The sequence below is a fragment of the Protopterus annectens genome, chromosome 8.part0 (genome assembly GCF_019279795.1).
Source record: "Protopterus annectens isolate FY-2018-M chromosome 8.part0, PAN1.0, whole genome shotgun sequence".
In the NCBI taxonomy this organism is placed as follows: Eukaryota; Metazoa; Chordata; order Ceratodontiformes; family Protopteridae; genus Protopterus; species Protopterus annectens.
Genome location: NC_056741.1, coordinates 1,303,640,050 through 1,303,654,714, shown reverse-complemented (window position 1 = coordinate 1,303,654,714; position 14,665 = coordinate 1,303,640,050). Strand labels below are relative to the sequence as shown.

Sequence of the window (14,665 nt, the reverse complement as noted above, 5' to 3'; positions counted from 1 at the left end):
TTTTCATATTGTTTCAGAAAGCAGTTAAAAATACTGTCAAACCTTGTCTGCCATACTCTTTGATTCTGTTTTACCTGTTTGCTGAACAGCTCTTTACATGAAACAACTGGAACACCCACAGAGATACCTTACTAAAAGGAATTGAGGCCTAAACAACATGTCTTACATGGACTGATTCAAAACCCTATCACTGTATTTGGTATCCTACAGACTTCTAAGAGGTGACCTATGTCGGGCATACAAGGTGTCCTCCGACCCAATACTGACAGATTTACTGCACATCAGCAAGTCAAATGGCATTAGAAATACTCTAAGGATATAAACCTGTTCTGCAATATCAAGTGAATATTTCGAGGGACAGATATATCTCATAGAGGATGCTGCTGCTCTGGAACAGGTTTCCCAACCACATAAATCATTTGGGAAGGCCAAACCCCTTAGTCCCTTAACCTTGAATTGTTTTCTGTTCCTGCTCTCTCCCTTTCCACTTTATATATTAAAAAAAAAAAAAAAAAAAGACCATTTATTCAGCTGCTTATGTTTTTCTAAGTTGTGTTTCTTCCTACTACTCTGTTACTTCATTTTGCTTTGCTTTTTCCTGCTACTTGCTGCCTGTTTTCTAAAGTGGTCAACTGCTTTTTTTCTGTTGCATTTATTACTGCTTGTTTATAGCCTGTCTAAATTAAGTGTTATTCTAAGCTCTTAGTTTTGGTTTAAGCACTTGGGGCTTTAGGCCCACCCCTTAGCTCTCCCTGGCCTTTCTCCGTCAGATTCTGACAAATATGGATGGACAATTTCCTACAGTTTCTCTTGATAGTCTGATTGATATGGGCATCCTGAGACAATGTAGCAACTGCCTCATGTACACAGACAACCATCTACTTCTACCACCTAGAGAGACAATTTGTGAGAGATGCAATTACATTAGGAACCTATAGTCCAAGCTCACTCCCCCTCAAGCCAGTATATCTGGCACCTAAAAGGTTGTCAACACAATCACTGTACCTCAAACACCACCCACACAGCACACACCTACATATGCTGAGGTCCTGCACATTAACATATCCAAACAACACGGAGACCGCCAAAGCAAAAACACACACGATCTCCACAGCCCTCCACACCACATACATACATAGTCCTCACACCTGTGCCTCACAGCCACTAAGGCTTCACCATAAACCCAACATATTAGGTATAGGAGACTCCATTGTGAGACACACAGGTGTGCCTCTGACTAGGCTGAATAAGGAAAAAGTCACGGTTAGTTGTCTTGTCAGGTGCCAGAATCTGCCATATCACATACGCACTCAAGTCTCTCAACAACAGTTACTGTTATGACTCTGTCCTAGTCCATGTTGGTGTGAATGACTTTGAGACATACCTCTCTGGACTATATGAAGAGAGACATGATTGAGCTCGCTGATTGTGTCCCAGGCAGGTATATCCCTAGCCTTAAGCAGCATTCTGCCATCACCCAGATTTATGCCTCAGTGCAAACAGAAAATGATTGACTTTAACAATTGGCTTAGTTTCTGGTGTCATTCCAGGGGGATCCAGTACCCGACAGCCTGGAAAGATATGATTGACAGACCACAATGTTTTGCCAGAGATGGCCTGCATCTCTCTCACCTGGGCTTCAGGCTTCTGGCAAAGGCTCTTGCCTCCCCTATAGAGCCTTTTTTAGGAAGAGTGATGAGGTTAAAACTACCAACATAAAAATTTCAGCAAAACACCAATTAAAGGTCATGCTGCTAAATGCTAGGAGTCTAAACATGAAATTGCACTCATTGCAGGCATTCCTAACCCAGGAAAATGCTGACATCTGTGCAGTCACAGAAATCTGGTTCAAAGCTGCGGAGAGCACCCCAGCCTTACCTGGTTACTCATCCTATCTTATATTCAGAACCCAAACTGTGGGCAGTAAAGCTAGAGAAGGTGTAGTTTCAATATACATTAAAGACGTACACACCTCCAGGCTGGTCAAACAGTATGACGCACAGGAGACACCCCAGGTACAGTTAACCATTGACAAGATCCCTATTCAAATCATAGCTAGCACTGGCCCCCAAATCTGACTCAAGATGCCCAGTCCGACTGTTTGGACCTGTTCGAATCTATCAAGAGTCAACTCTTTACTCTGATCCTGGGTGACTTTAACTTTGCAAACATAGATTGGAAGAATTACTCATGCCAGAATACAAATGCCCAGAGATTCCTTGATTTTGTCAATGCAAATACCTTGGAACAGCTAGTCGATACCCCCGCAAGAGGTGATATCGTCTTGGACTTGGTATTAACCAATATGATTAACCACTGCAGCATCCCTATAGTATCATCCTTCCTGGTAAGATCCGACCATAATGTCCCCCAACCCCCTCTAGCTAGGATCAGGCATAAAAACTTCTCCAAAGCCGATTACAGCCTTCTGATAGATGATATAAACAGCTTCACAGCCCCCAGCCCCCTCCTACTGTGTAGGAATTGGCACCAATATCCAAAACTAGACCAAAGCACTGTACAAACATTTATATAGATGCATGGAATCAGGAATACCCAATGGGACTAAATCATCCTCCGCAAGGAAAAATAAGCCTGTCTGGTGGACATCTGCAATAAATAAACTCTATAACAAAAGGAAAAAATTGCTGTCCAATACCAAGGAAGAGCAGGTGCTCAATTGGAAGCAATGTCTCCTTAGCCTGAAAAAGCAAATAAGAGCACTAGTGAAATCCTCCAAAGCAAACTTTGAGTCCAAATTGGCCACTTCTACTAGAGACAGTCATAAGCCCTTCTTCACATATGTCCGCACCCTCAAAGGAAGCACTCAGATTGTTCAGAACTGGTGGTCAAGGACACCACATATACAAATACCATAGATATAGCAAACTTGCTGGTTGGACAGATTCAGCGAAAACTTTTCCCCTCTGCCCCCCCCCCCCCCCCATCAGTAAATCAGGACATCCTCAGTACCTGTCCTCTTCCCCTTATAACTATGGAACAGGTCATCACTGCTCTCTCTCAAAGGCAAAAAAATACAGCCTCCATGGGACTCAATAACATCCTAGGTTGCAGCCTACGTGAACTCAGGCAGGAACGTGCAGCACCATTAGGCACCCCCAACCAAAGCCTGAGCACTGGCTTCGTCCCAGCTGAGTGGAGGACAACCACTGTCATCCCTTTACACAAAGGTGGAGTGTCCACCGATCCAAGAAATTCTAGACCCATCAGCCTAACTAACCTGATCTGCCATGGAATTGAATTATCATGGACCTCATTAACAAGGACATTGGCAACCTCCAATCACTGGATCCCACACAGTTTGGCTTCATCAAGGGAAGGTCATGTCTGCTAAATTTGGTCGACTTCTTTGAGACAGTCATCAAAGCCATGGATGAGGAGAAGACTGTGCACACTGCCTTCCTTGACTTGGTCAAAGCCTTTGACACTATTCCCCACTTGGGCATAATAAATAAACTCTCTCAACTAGGCATCAGTCCATATGTTACCAGATATGAGTAGCAAACTGGCTCACTGATAGAACCCACCAAGTCAAAATAGGGGAAGCCACCTTAAACAGTAGAGCCTTAATAAGCTGTGTACCCCAGGGTTCAGTCTTGGGGCCTCTGTTATTTGGAAAACTTTTCTGAGGTGCAGGCCAAAACCAGTGGGCTATGGCTGACCATGTTTGCTTATGACTGCAAGGTCGGTGCTGTCATCAATTCCCCTAGTGATGTGGACATCCTCCAAGAGGGTCTCACTCAGACAGATGACTGATGCCAGAAACATGGCCTCAAGCTGAATACCAGAAACTGCATCATCATCCCCCTTTAGGGAGAGTGAATTCCCCACAAATTATCACATTAATAACAATGTCCTAAGCACGCAATCAATCATGAGGGATTCTGGTACCCAGGTTGAAAGCAACCTGACTTTTGACCACCGTGTTGCGTCCATTGTACAGAAAACCTTCTACATGACCCACCTCATAAGTAAGGTTCATAGGTTCATACTAGGCTATCTGCCCTAGGGCATTTATAAGCCTAGCCAGAGTGTGTTTGGCTTTCGCCACCCATTTTAAATTTAAATTAATTTTACTATGCCCTTTTTCGAGGTTAGTATACTGTGCCTCTGTCTAACAGTGACACAGAAGTGATACCCGGGGTAAACCTACGATCTCCCATCCAATCATCAAGATTCCTCTTGAAGAGAGTCAATGAGGGACTCTGCCTAACCTGGACTGGGATTTTATTTCAGAGTGAAGGGAGCCTCTGGGTTATGAATCTGTCCCTCCAGCATGTCCTATTTATTTCAGTGCTGAGGTTCAAGTCTCTCGAGCGCGTAGCTCGATGGGATTTAGATTTTCTGAGGTGCAGCATGTCCATTCATTCCGGGTTGGACATGGCTTTATACGTCAGGCACAGATCGCCTCTGAGCAGGCGGTATGCCACTGAGTAGAGCTGGAGTTTCTTTAACCGGGCAGCATATGGCATCTGTTTGAGCCCTTTGATCCTCTTGGTGAGGTACTTTTGGGGTCTTTCCAGTTGCTGCAGGTGTCTGGTAAGGTACATCCCAAAAGGGGCATTGTACTCAATTATGGGCCTGATGAGGGATGAGTAAAGAGGCACGATGACCACCCCTGATCTAGATGTGAATCCCTTCATGATTAGGTGGGTTATATAAAATGTTTTTCTAACCACTTTGGCCACGTGGTTGTCAAATGAGAGATTGCTATCAACCTGGGTCCCCAGGTCCCTAATTGCTTCCTCTGTACTTAATGGATTACCACCTATGTGGTAATTTGTGTGCACTTTGTTTTTGCCAACGGGGATGACTATACACTTTTTGGCATTTAGCTTGAGGCCATGGCTCTGGCACCAGTTGTCTGTTTCTATGAGGCCCTTTTGGAGGATGCTTGTGTCGGCTGGAGAGTCGATTACGGCGCCCAGTTTGCAGTCATCTGCGAACTTGGTCAGCCACAGTCCTTCCGTGTTTGCCTGTACCTCCGAGAAATATATACCGAACAAGAGAGGTCCCAGGACTGAGCCTTGTGGGACGCCACTTGTAACTGGTTTGGAATCTGACATGGCTCCAGCAATTCTAACCATGTGTGTTCTGTCCTTGAGCCAGTTTGCAAACCATCTAGTGACATAGGGGTTTATATTTAAGCTGGTGAGCTTATCTACAATGCCCGAGTGGGGTATTGTATCGAAGGCTTTTGCGAGGTCCAGGTAGGCTGTGTGGACCACCTCCCCCTCGTCAATGGCCTTGGTGACTGTTTCAAAGAAATCGACCAGGTTTAAGAGGCAGGATCTGCCCTTAACAAAGCCGAACTGGATAGGATCCAGTGTCTGTAGGTCCCCAATATCTTTATTTATGAGGTCCACGGTGATCCTTTCCATAGCTTTGCAGACCAAGCTAGTCAGGCTTATGGGGCGATAGTTTCCAGGATCCGTTGAGGCACCACCTTTGTGGAGAGGGATCACTGTTGCTGTACGCCACTCTTTGGGTGCATATCCTGTAGTAAGGCTGAGATTGAACAGTAGTTTTATGTTTGGGTTTAGCTCTTCTTGGAGTTCATGTAGGACGCAGCCCGGGACACCGTCTGGTCCCATTGATGCTGTGTTTTTAGCTTTGGAGAGGGTGGCTCTTACCTGAGCATTTGAGATGTCAGGGGGGCAGCACTCTGCTGGGATAGTTATTTGCCCTTTTGGTGGGGGGGGGGAGTTTGCTCTGAACCTGTTAGCTAGGATGTTGGCAATGTCTGTGGGTTCGGTGTATTTTTTGTCATTTTGGACTAATTCTGAGCATATCTGGGAATTCCCACCCAGGTTCCTAACATAACTAAAGAAAGCCTTGTGATTATCCTTAGTGTCCTGTACTATTTTTCTCTCGAAGCTGGCCTTAGACGATTTTATGAGTGTCCGTAGTTTGTTGCTAATACTGATCAGAGATGCCTTCCCTTTTTGGGATTTTGCTCTATCATGTAGTAGCTTCCTCCTTCTATTGTATAGTTTGTTTATGGCTGGGGTCCACCAGACAGGACGTCTGCCTTTGGAGGATTGGGTCTTGGTTTTATTTGGGATTGCATGATCCATGCATTCCTGAAGGTGTTCATAGAATGCGTTTATAAAGGATTCTGCGGTCTGGGCCGTATTTTCCACAGGCCCAGGGGCTTTGATGGATTCCACCTCAGTTTTGAGGGGTGTGAAATTTACTTTAGATAAGTTTTTCACTGTGGTTTTCTGGTCAGGGGGTGGGGTCGGGATGTGAATATCCAGTGAGATTAGTTTATGGTCTGATCTTACCAGTGAGGGATACACTTCTGGTCTGGAGCATAGAGTCCCCATGTTAGTGATGATCAGGTCCAGTATGTTTTTCCCTCTTGTGGGAGTGGTAACAAGTTGTTCCATAGCATTTGAGTTTATAAATTCTAGGAACCTTTGGGATAGGGTGTTGGAGCTAGAGAAATGCTCCCAGTCTATGTTTGGGTAGTTGAAGTCGCCCAATATAATGGTGTTTGGAGAGACCTTCATATTTTCCAGTGTTCTCAGGAAGGCCGAGTGGGGTTCCTGGGTTTGGGAGGGTGGTCTGTAGCAGGCTATAAACTGGAAGGCAGTTTTACCCACTGTTAGTTGCACATGGATAGTCTCTGATGTTTCGTGCTGTGCCACCAACCTGGAGGTGTGGGTATCTTTGACGAATATTGATACTCCCCCTCCTTTTGTGGTTTGGTCCAAGTTTTGGGGCCGAAAAGCATGGTATGAGGTATAACCTGGTAGTGCTGGGGTGCTCTCGGGAGCCTTGAACCAGGATGTTCTTCATCTCACATTGCTGCAGTCCTAACACATGGGTAGTCCGCTGTCCCTCGGTCGGCCCGAATATCAGAGCATAAGGCTGACGTCGGTCAAGGCGCATTTGACTGACATCAGAACGTCAGGGTACAAATGCGCATGACCGACGTCATATCCTCAGTCTTTTTTGCTGTATGGTCCGATGCAGAAGCAGTGTTGCAAGTGCCGTTCGGCGTTCTGAAATTTTTCGAATTCGGAGTTTCAGACCGAAGTCAGAGTTGGTTAAGTACCCCGTTGGGGAATATTTTGGTTTTTTCTTGCCTCAGTGGTTTACCGGATGTCAGAAAAAGTGAATAACTGTATTTCTTGTGGGAAACAGATACCGCATAGGGATTACCATAATTTGTGTATACCTTGTTTGGGACCTGAGCACGACGTTGTTGGATGTCGCTTTTGTGCTAGGTTTAATAAGCGCACTATAAAGCGAAGGTTGGATTGTTCCAGGTTGGTCTTTGGGAAGCGGTGCAATTACAATATGCCGTCGGATGCTCCGGCGCGGCTTCCTCAAAGAAGCGCAAGGACAAGGCAGTTAAACCTAGGTTAGAGGAGTCGTCCGAACGGACGCCGGTTCTTTAGAGGCGTCAGTGGAACCGGTGGTTCCGGCGGAGGCCTCTCTGGAGTCCCAGGGAGAAACTTTGTTTTACAGGATGTGGCCTCCCAGGAGGCAGGTCAGGCTGTAGGGGCTTCTCAGATAACTGTACTCCCTCCCTTCCTAAGGTGTCTAGGCCCTCTCTTTCTGCTTCCAAGGCTTCTCCTAGAGGCAGGTCTAGTGTTGCATCTGCGGGTGTCACTCCCAATTCTTCAGGTTCAATGCCCAAGAAGCACATGGTTAAAATGGCAGAAGATTTAATTACTTTAATTAGAGGCTCTATGCCCCTCCTGATAAGACGCCTAGGATGGAACCTGTGTTGGGGGATTATGCACAGGCTTCGGATGTGTCTGAGTCTTGACTGAACACTTGCAGGACTGTTGTCATTATTCTGCTTCTGATGTGGATGATTCTGCTCCTTCTGCTTCTCCTGCTGACGATTTTTCTTGTTGAGAGACCCTGCACTCCATGAGAGAGCATTTTAAATGGGAAGGACAGGAGTTCTCTGAGTGCAGGAAAAGGGTTAGGGAATTTAGGATTTTACTCCAGCATAGGCCTTTAGCTATACCTCCTGTTCTGAATGTGGTGGAAGATGTGTTTGCAGAGGCTTCTCTTAATCCTGATTCTTTGCCTCCTGCTCCTGTTAAACCAGATAGGTATTACAGGGTGCCTGAAGCTCATAAGTATCTTTTTAAGAGTCCTAGGGCAGACCCAGAAACTGTTAGCCAGGGGCCTAAGGGTGTTAAGGCTTCTGTTGTCAAGAATCCGGTTCCTGCAGATAAAGAGGCCAGGGCCTTGGATAGATGGGGAAAGAAAGTTTATACTTCTTCCACTCTAGCCATGAGAGCTTTGAATTGCCAGTTTCACATGTTGAAATATCAAAATTATCTCCTTTCGCAGTTGAAATCTAAGGTTGATGCTCTGGCGGAAGGTATTGATTGTAAAGAGTTACAAGATTTAGTGCATGTTTCTGAACAGGTGGGTAAGTATTCTTTGCAATGTGGTTTTGATGCTGTACAGGCCTCGTCTAGGGTGGCTGCCACTGGGTCAGTTCTTCGCAGGCATGCCTGGCTGAGGGATCAAAATTTATCTGACCATGTTAAAACTAGGATTTTGGATGCCCCTTTGCAATCTGATATCTTGTTTGGTTCTCCTGTTGAGGCAGTTTTAAAGAAAATGGAAGACAAGGCTAAGTCTATGCAGACTGTTAAAGTTTTTTTGCAGGTTCAGCCTCCAAAGTTTAGTAGAAATTGGCCTACTAAAGGGTGGACGTATCCTTCTTATGATTCCCAGTCTAGGGGTAGATCTAGACGTGGCAGGGGCAGAGGTCAGGGCTCTTTCAGGCCTAGAGCAGGGAGTTCTCCTGCACAGTCTTCGGGTGAGGGCAGGGGTCAGTCCTTTCGTAAACAGACCCAATGACCTACCTTTTCAGCTGCCAGAACCTTCTCGCCTGGCAGCACCTTTGGGAGGAAGGTTGGCACTTTTCAAAGAAAATTGGAGTTTGATTACCCAAGACAGATGGGTACTGGATATCATACATCACGGTTACAGGTTTTATTTCCATACCTTGCCTCCTTTCAAAGGCATGCCAGACATTCCTCCTCAACAAAGAATAGAGGCTCACAAGCAAATTTCTCTGTTACTCCAAATAGGGGCCATACAGCCGGTTCCTATGCCAGAAAGGGCCCTACCATTTTATTCTCGCCTGTTCCTTGTGGCAAAAAAGGGAACACGTGGAGACCAATTTTGGATTTATCTATCCTCAACACTTATCTGGACATTCCCAAGTTCAAAATGTTGACGTTACAACAGCTTTTACCTCTACTGGGCAAGGATCATTGGATGGTAACTTTGGATCTCAAGGAGGCTTACCTTCATGTTCCTATCAGGCTAAGTTGCAGGAAGTATCTGCGTTTTCGGACTGGGACTTCTCACTATCAGTTCTCTGCATTGCCCTTTGGCTTATCTACTGCGCCCAGAGTATTTACGAAAGTTCTGGCTCCAGTGATAGCTTTCTTCAGGCTAAAAGGAATTCAAATCTATCCTTATTTGGACGATTGCCTGATTCTGGCTCAAGGAAGGGACGAGCTTCTTCGTCATTTGGAATATGTGATAGCAGTGCTAAGATGCCTGGGGTATTCTGTGAACGAAATAAAGTCCAGTCTAGTACCCTCTCAAGACATGTGCTTTCTGGGTGTAAGACTGAATACAGCATCCCAGATGGCCTTTCTAACCCCGGACAAACAAAAGAATCTTTCCCTTTACTTCCATCATCTATCTCTTCAGTCCGGGCTGACTGCAAGGACAGTCCTTCAAGCCTTAGGGTTCATGGCATCTTGTATTCTGGTGCTTCCCAATGCCAAACTGCATATGAGGAAGTTGCAATGGTATCTCAAAATGTATGGACACAGCACTGCCAGCATCTGGACACTGTCATTCAAATAATACCTTGCATTCAAAAGGAATTTTTGTGGTGGGCTCAGGAATGTCACCTAAACAAGGGACTCTCTGTGACCCGGCCAGAGGCGAGTCAAATTTTAATGACAGATGCCTCAGACAAAGCTTGGGGAGCTCATCTAAACGGAAAGTGGATACAAGACAAGTGGCCTGTCAGACTACAGCATCTACATATCAACTTGAAGGAGATGTTAGCAGTCCAGTTTGCATTAATGGCTTTCAAGGATTTACTTCTTCCAGGGCAGGTGTTGATTCTAACAGACAACACAACTGTCATGTGGTACATCAACAAGCAAGGCGGAACACATTCTTATCCTCTATGCAGGCAAGCAATGATTTTGTGGGAGACTGCTCTCAGTTTACAATTAAGTCTTCAGGCAAGGTTTCTGCCGGGAGCACAGAACTCCTTAGCAGATGTGTTAAGCAGACAAATCATGGATCCCCACGAGTGGAAACTGGATCTTCATGTATTTCAGAAATTGACAGTGTCCTGGGGAACTCCAGACATAGATCTGTTCGCTTGTCCACTAAACCACCAGCTGCCAAAGTTTTGCACAAAGCGGTTTCATCCCACAGCTTGGAAAGTGGATGCTCTTTCTTTCAGTTGGAAAAATCTTCATGTGTATGCCTTTCCACCTCTGCCTCTCCTCCCAAAGGTACTTCTGAAGGCCAGACAGGACAAGCCAAGGATGATTTTGATAGCTCCAGATTGGCCTCGACAGCACTGGTACCCATTACTGAGAAGTCTAGTACGGAAGCCTCCATGGCCTTTGCCTTTGATTCCACATCTGTTGTCCCAGGAGGACAGTCATTTGCTCAATGTCAAACTTCACTCTCTTCACCTAACAGCATGGCATATTCTGTTTTAAATCATAGAGGGTCTCAACTTCCACAACAAGTTTTGAATGTGATTTTGGAAGCTAGAAGGCCTAGTACAAGGAAAGTGTACGCAGATAAATGGAAGAGATTTTTATTTTGGAGTGCAGCTAAGGATTTGGATGTTTCTGAGCCTGATTTAAGTGTGGCTCTTCAATATCTTACTGAGTTATTGGACAAAGGTTTGTCCTTCTCTTCTATTAAGATTCATGCTGCAGCAATTTCAGCTCACTACGATTGTGACCCACCATTGTTTTCTCATCCTTTGTTCAAGCAATTTCTTAGAGGGGCAAAGAATATAAGACCCCCACGAAGGGCTCCTACTCCTGCTTGGGATCTCAATTTTGTGTTGGAGAAACTCACTCTACAACCTTTTGAGCCTGCAGCTACTGCTGAGTTGAAATATTTGTCATGGAAGACTGCTTTTTGTTGGCCATTACCTCTGCAAGAAGGGTTTCTGAATTGCAGGCCCTTATGGCAGTTGAGCCTTTCTTAATTTTCCATAAGGATAGGGTGTCTTTACGTACTAATCCTTCCTTTATGCCTAAAGTGGTTTCTAGTGTGGCTTTAAACCAAACTATTCATTTGCCTACTTTTTATGCAAATCCCCAAACTAAAGGGGAAAAGATTTTGCACACTTTAGATGTACACAGGCAGTTGCGATATTATTTGGACAGAACTAAAGGGTTCAGTCAATCTCAGCAGTTATTAGTTTCTTTTGCTTTGTGCTTTCAGGGCAAGCCCGTGTCGAAACAAACTATTTCTAAGTGGATTGGATTTTGCATTGCTTTCTGTTATTCCCATCATGGCAAAGAGATTCCAGCTGGGATTAGGCCTCATTCCACTAGGGCTACTGCCACTTCAACAGCTTTTTTGAGGGGGGTGGCTACTAAGGATATTTTGGAGGCAGCCACTTGGAGTTCAGTGCATACCTTCTCTAGGCATTACCACCTTCCACTGTACTCTAAATCCAGGGCTGGTTTTGCCACTGCTGTGTTGCAGGGCATTTTGGCAGCTCCTGCTTCATTATAGTTTAGCCATCCTCCCTTACCTCTGCTTTGGGATTCTACCCAAGTGTTAGGACTGCAGCAATGTGAGATGAAGAACATAGTACAGTTTTGTACCTACCATAAATGTAGATGTTCGAAGATCCACATTGCTGCAGTCCAATTTACCCTCCCTCCTTCCCCTCTGTAGTTTGAGGTGGTTGTGTGGGTTGGGTTATCCATCTGAGGTATATTGTATATATTGTACATATTTTTGGAGTTAGGCTGGTTGGTTGTTTAGTTGTTGTCTATGGGTTTTGACCTTTTTTTTTAGGGTCTTCTGACATCTGGGGCAAGAAAAGACTGAGGATATGACGTCGGTCATGCGCATTTGTACCCTGACGTTCTGATGTCAGTCAAATGCGCCTTGACCGACGTCAGCCTTATGCTCTGATATTCGGGCCGACCGAGGGACAGCGGACTACCCAAGTGTTAGGACTGCAGCAATGTGGATCTTCGAACATCTACATTTATGGTAGGTACAAAACTGTACTTTTCTGTTACTGCACAGATATCGATGTTCTCCATGCTAAGGAGAGTTTCGAGTGCGTGCATCTTGAGGTTTAGACTTCTGGCGTTGAGTAGCATTACTCTTAGTTTCTTATCCCTTGTGATACCTATGGAGGTGGGTTTGTCTTTTGAGCCTTGCCTAAAAAAGGCACTATGGGGTAGCAAGAGCCTTTGCCAATATCCGAAAGCCCAGGGGTGACAGGTGCAAGCTGTCCCTAGCGAAGCATCGTGGCTTGTCGTGCATGTCATCCCAAGCTGACAGGCATTGGATCCACTTTGAATGACGCCAATACTTAAGCCAATTGTTGAAATTGATCATCTTGTCTTCATATTGTGGCATCATTCTTGGTGAGGGTAAGATGCTACTCAAGGTCAGGGTCCTACCGGCCTGGGCTACATGCTGAGAGAGCTCCTCTATGTTTCTTTTCATGTAGTCCAGTGAGGTACGTCTCAGGTCATTCACACCAGCATGGACAATGACTGAGTCATATTTGTACTTGCCTTGGAGTGACCTGAGTGCGTGTGTTATGTGGCAGATCCTAGCGCCCGACAGGCAGCTCACCGTGACCTTCTCCTTGTTCAGCCTGGTGAGCGGGACGTCAGTGTGCCTGACAATAGAGTCACCTATTACAAGTGTAGCAGGTGTGTTGTTTAGCCTTAAGGGCTGTGACTGTTCAGCACACTGGCTTTCAGAGCTATGTGTTGCACGTGTTTTGTTTTGGGGTAGCGGTTGCTTGGATGTCTGCTTTGGAGGTCTCTGCTGCTTAGGCAGATTTTTATTTAGAGTCTCCAAGTATGTTTTTGTGTGTTTATGTGTTTGGTTTGCTGTCGTGGTAGGTCTATTTGAGACTGGAATTGTAGTGAGTATGGTTTCCTTCTCCTCCTGACTGGTTATGCCAATACTGAGTTGAGAGAGCTTAGCCTCCAGTTTGGCTATATGGTTGCATCTCTCACATGTGTTGGAATTTGTTGGGAGGAGGAGAGGGTTGTCTATGTACATGAGGCAGTTGTAACATTGCCTCAAGATTACCAGATTCACCAGCTGGACTGGAGAGGAGATTGACAACTGACCTTTGGACATGCTAGAATAGTATTGGGAATTCCTTTATAATTGAAAAAAGGGCCAATGGGGAACAAGGTACTCAAGGAGAGTTTGTGAGGGTGTAGTGCTTTTATTTTTTTAGTGCTGACTTGGTGAGCAAGTGCCAGGTAACTTAAATGCAATGTGTTACAGGTAACGTAAATGCAAAAACGACAAACAGTAACTTTCTTTCAAGTGAAACAAGGAAATAAGTACAGTAAGCAATGCAGATGTCACTAGGGATCCACAGAAGCGCTGAAAAGCCACTTTTTAGGTGGAATTAGCGTTTCAGGGAAATAACGAGCAAACAAACAACAAGCATACAAACAAAGCTAGATTCAGCAAGGGTATCTCATCCAGAGACAGGGAGGTCATAACACCCCTATATTCTTCCCTTATAAGGCCCATTATTGAGTACAACAGCTTTTTAGCATGTATCTTGTAAAGCGCATGCAGCATCTGGAAATACCACAGCGGTTCCTCACCAGGAGAATCCAGGGCCTTAAACATCTACCATACACAAATAAGCTAAAAGCCCTGTCCCTCTACTCAAGTTTCATACAGACTCCTCAGAGGTGACCTCTGTCTGACATACAAGGCGATCACGGACTCCACCTTGATGGGACTGCTGCATATCCGCAAGTCAAGCTCCACTCAAGTAACCCACACACGCGGCCTCAACCTGGTCTGTGACATTGACAAGACTTTTTGGCAGGATGGATTTGTGTTCCAGAGACTCCCCCATCTATGGAATAGACTCCCTCTCAGCATCAAGCAGAGTACCTCTTTACCACTTTTTAAGCACAACCTAGATAACTGGATGGGAAACAGAAAATATACCCCTGGGATTCCTCCCGTGTCCATGCTGGGCAGGGGCATCGGGTGCTGATTTGTCTAAACATGGGCTAAACTCTTGGCTAAGCTTATAAAGATCTTGGGGCCAATAGCCTAGTAGCCTCCTATGATCCTATAAAACAAAGTTCATCCAAGCCCATATTCAAGCACATCTTGGATCTGTGGATGAGAAACAGAAAATTTACCCCAGTACTGCCCCCCCCCCCCCCCCATACAGCTAATGGACAGAGAGGTAGCTCCTAAATGCGTTATCCAATGCATGTGTCCCCTAAAATTTATCTATGGTATAATCCCATTTATTCTCAGTAGAAGTAATATATAATTATCAACAGTGGGATGATTACGGCCTATCTCTAACTAAATGGGATAGGTTAAGTTGAGCGCTAAAAGGGAAACT

At 45.2% G+C, this 14,665-nt stretch overlaps 1 protein-coding gene across 1 annotated transcript in view; it reads left to right on the top strand.

Moving 5' to 3' along the window:
* DDX25 (DEAD-box helicase 25) overlaps nucleotides 1-14,665 on the top strand; it is a 2,576,846-nt gene that overhangs the window by 2,433,396 nt on the left and 128,785 nt on the right. The gene's annotated exons all lie outside the window — the stretch shown is intronic.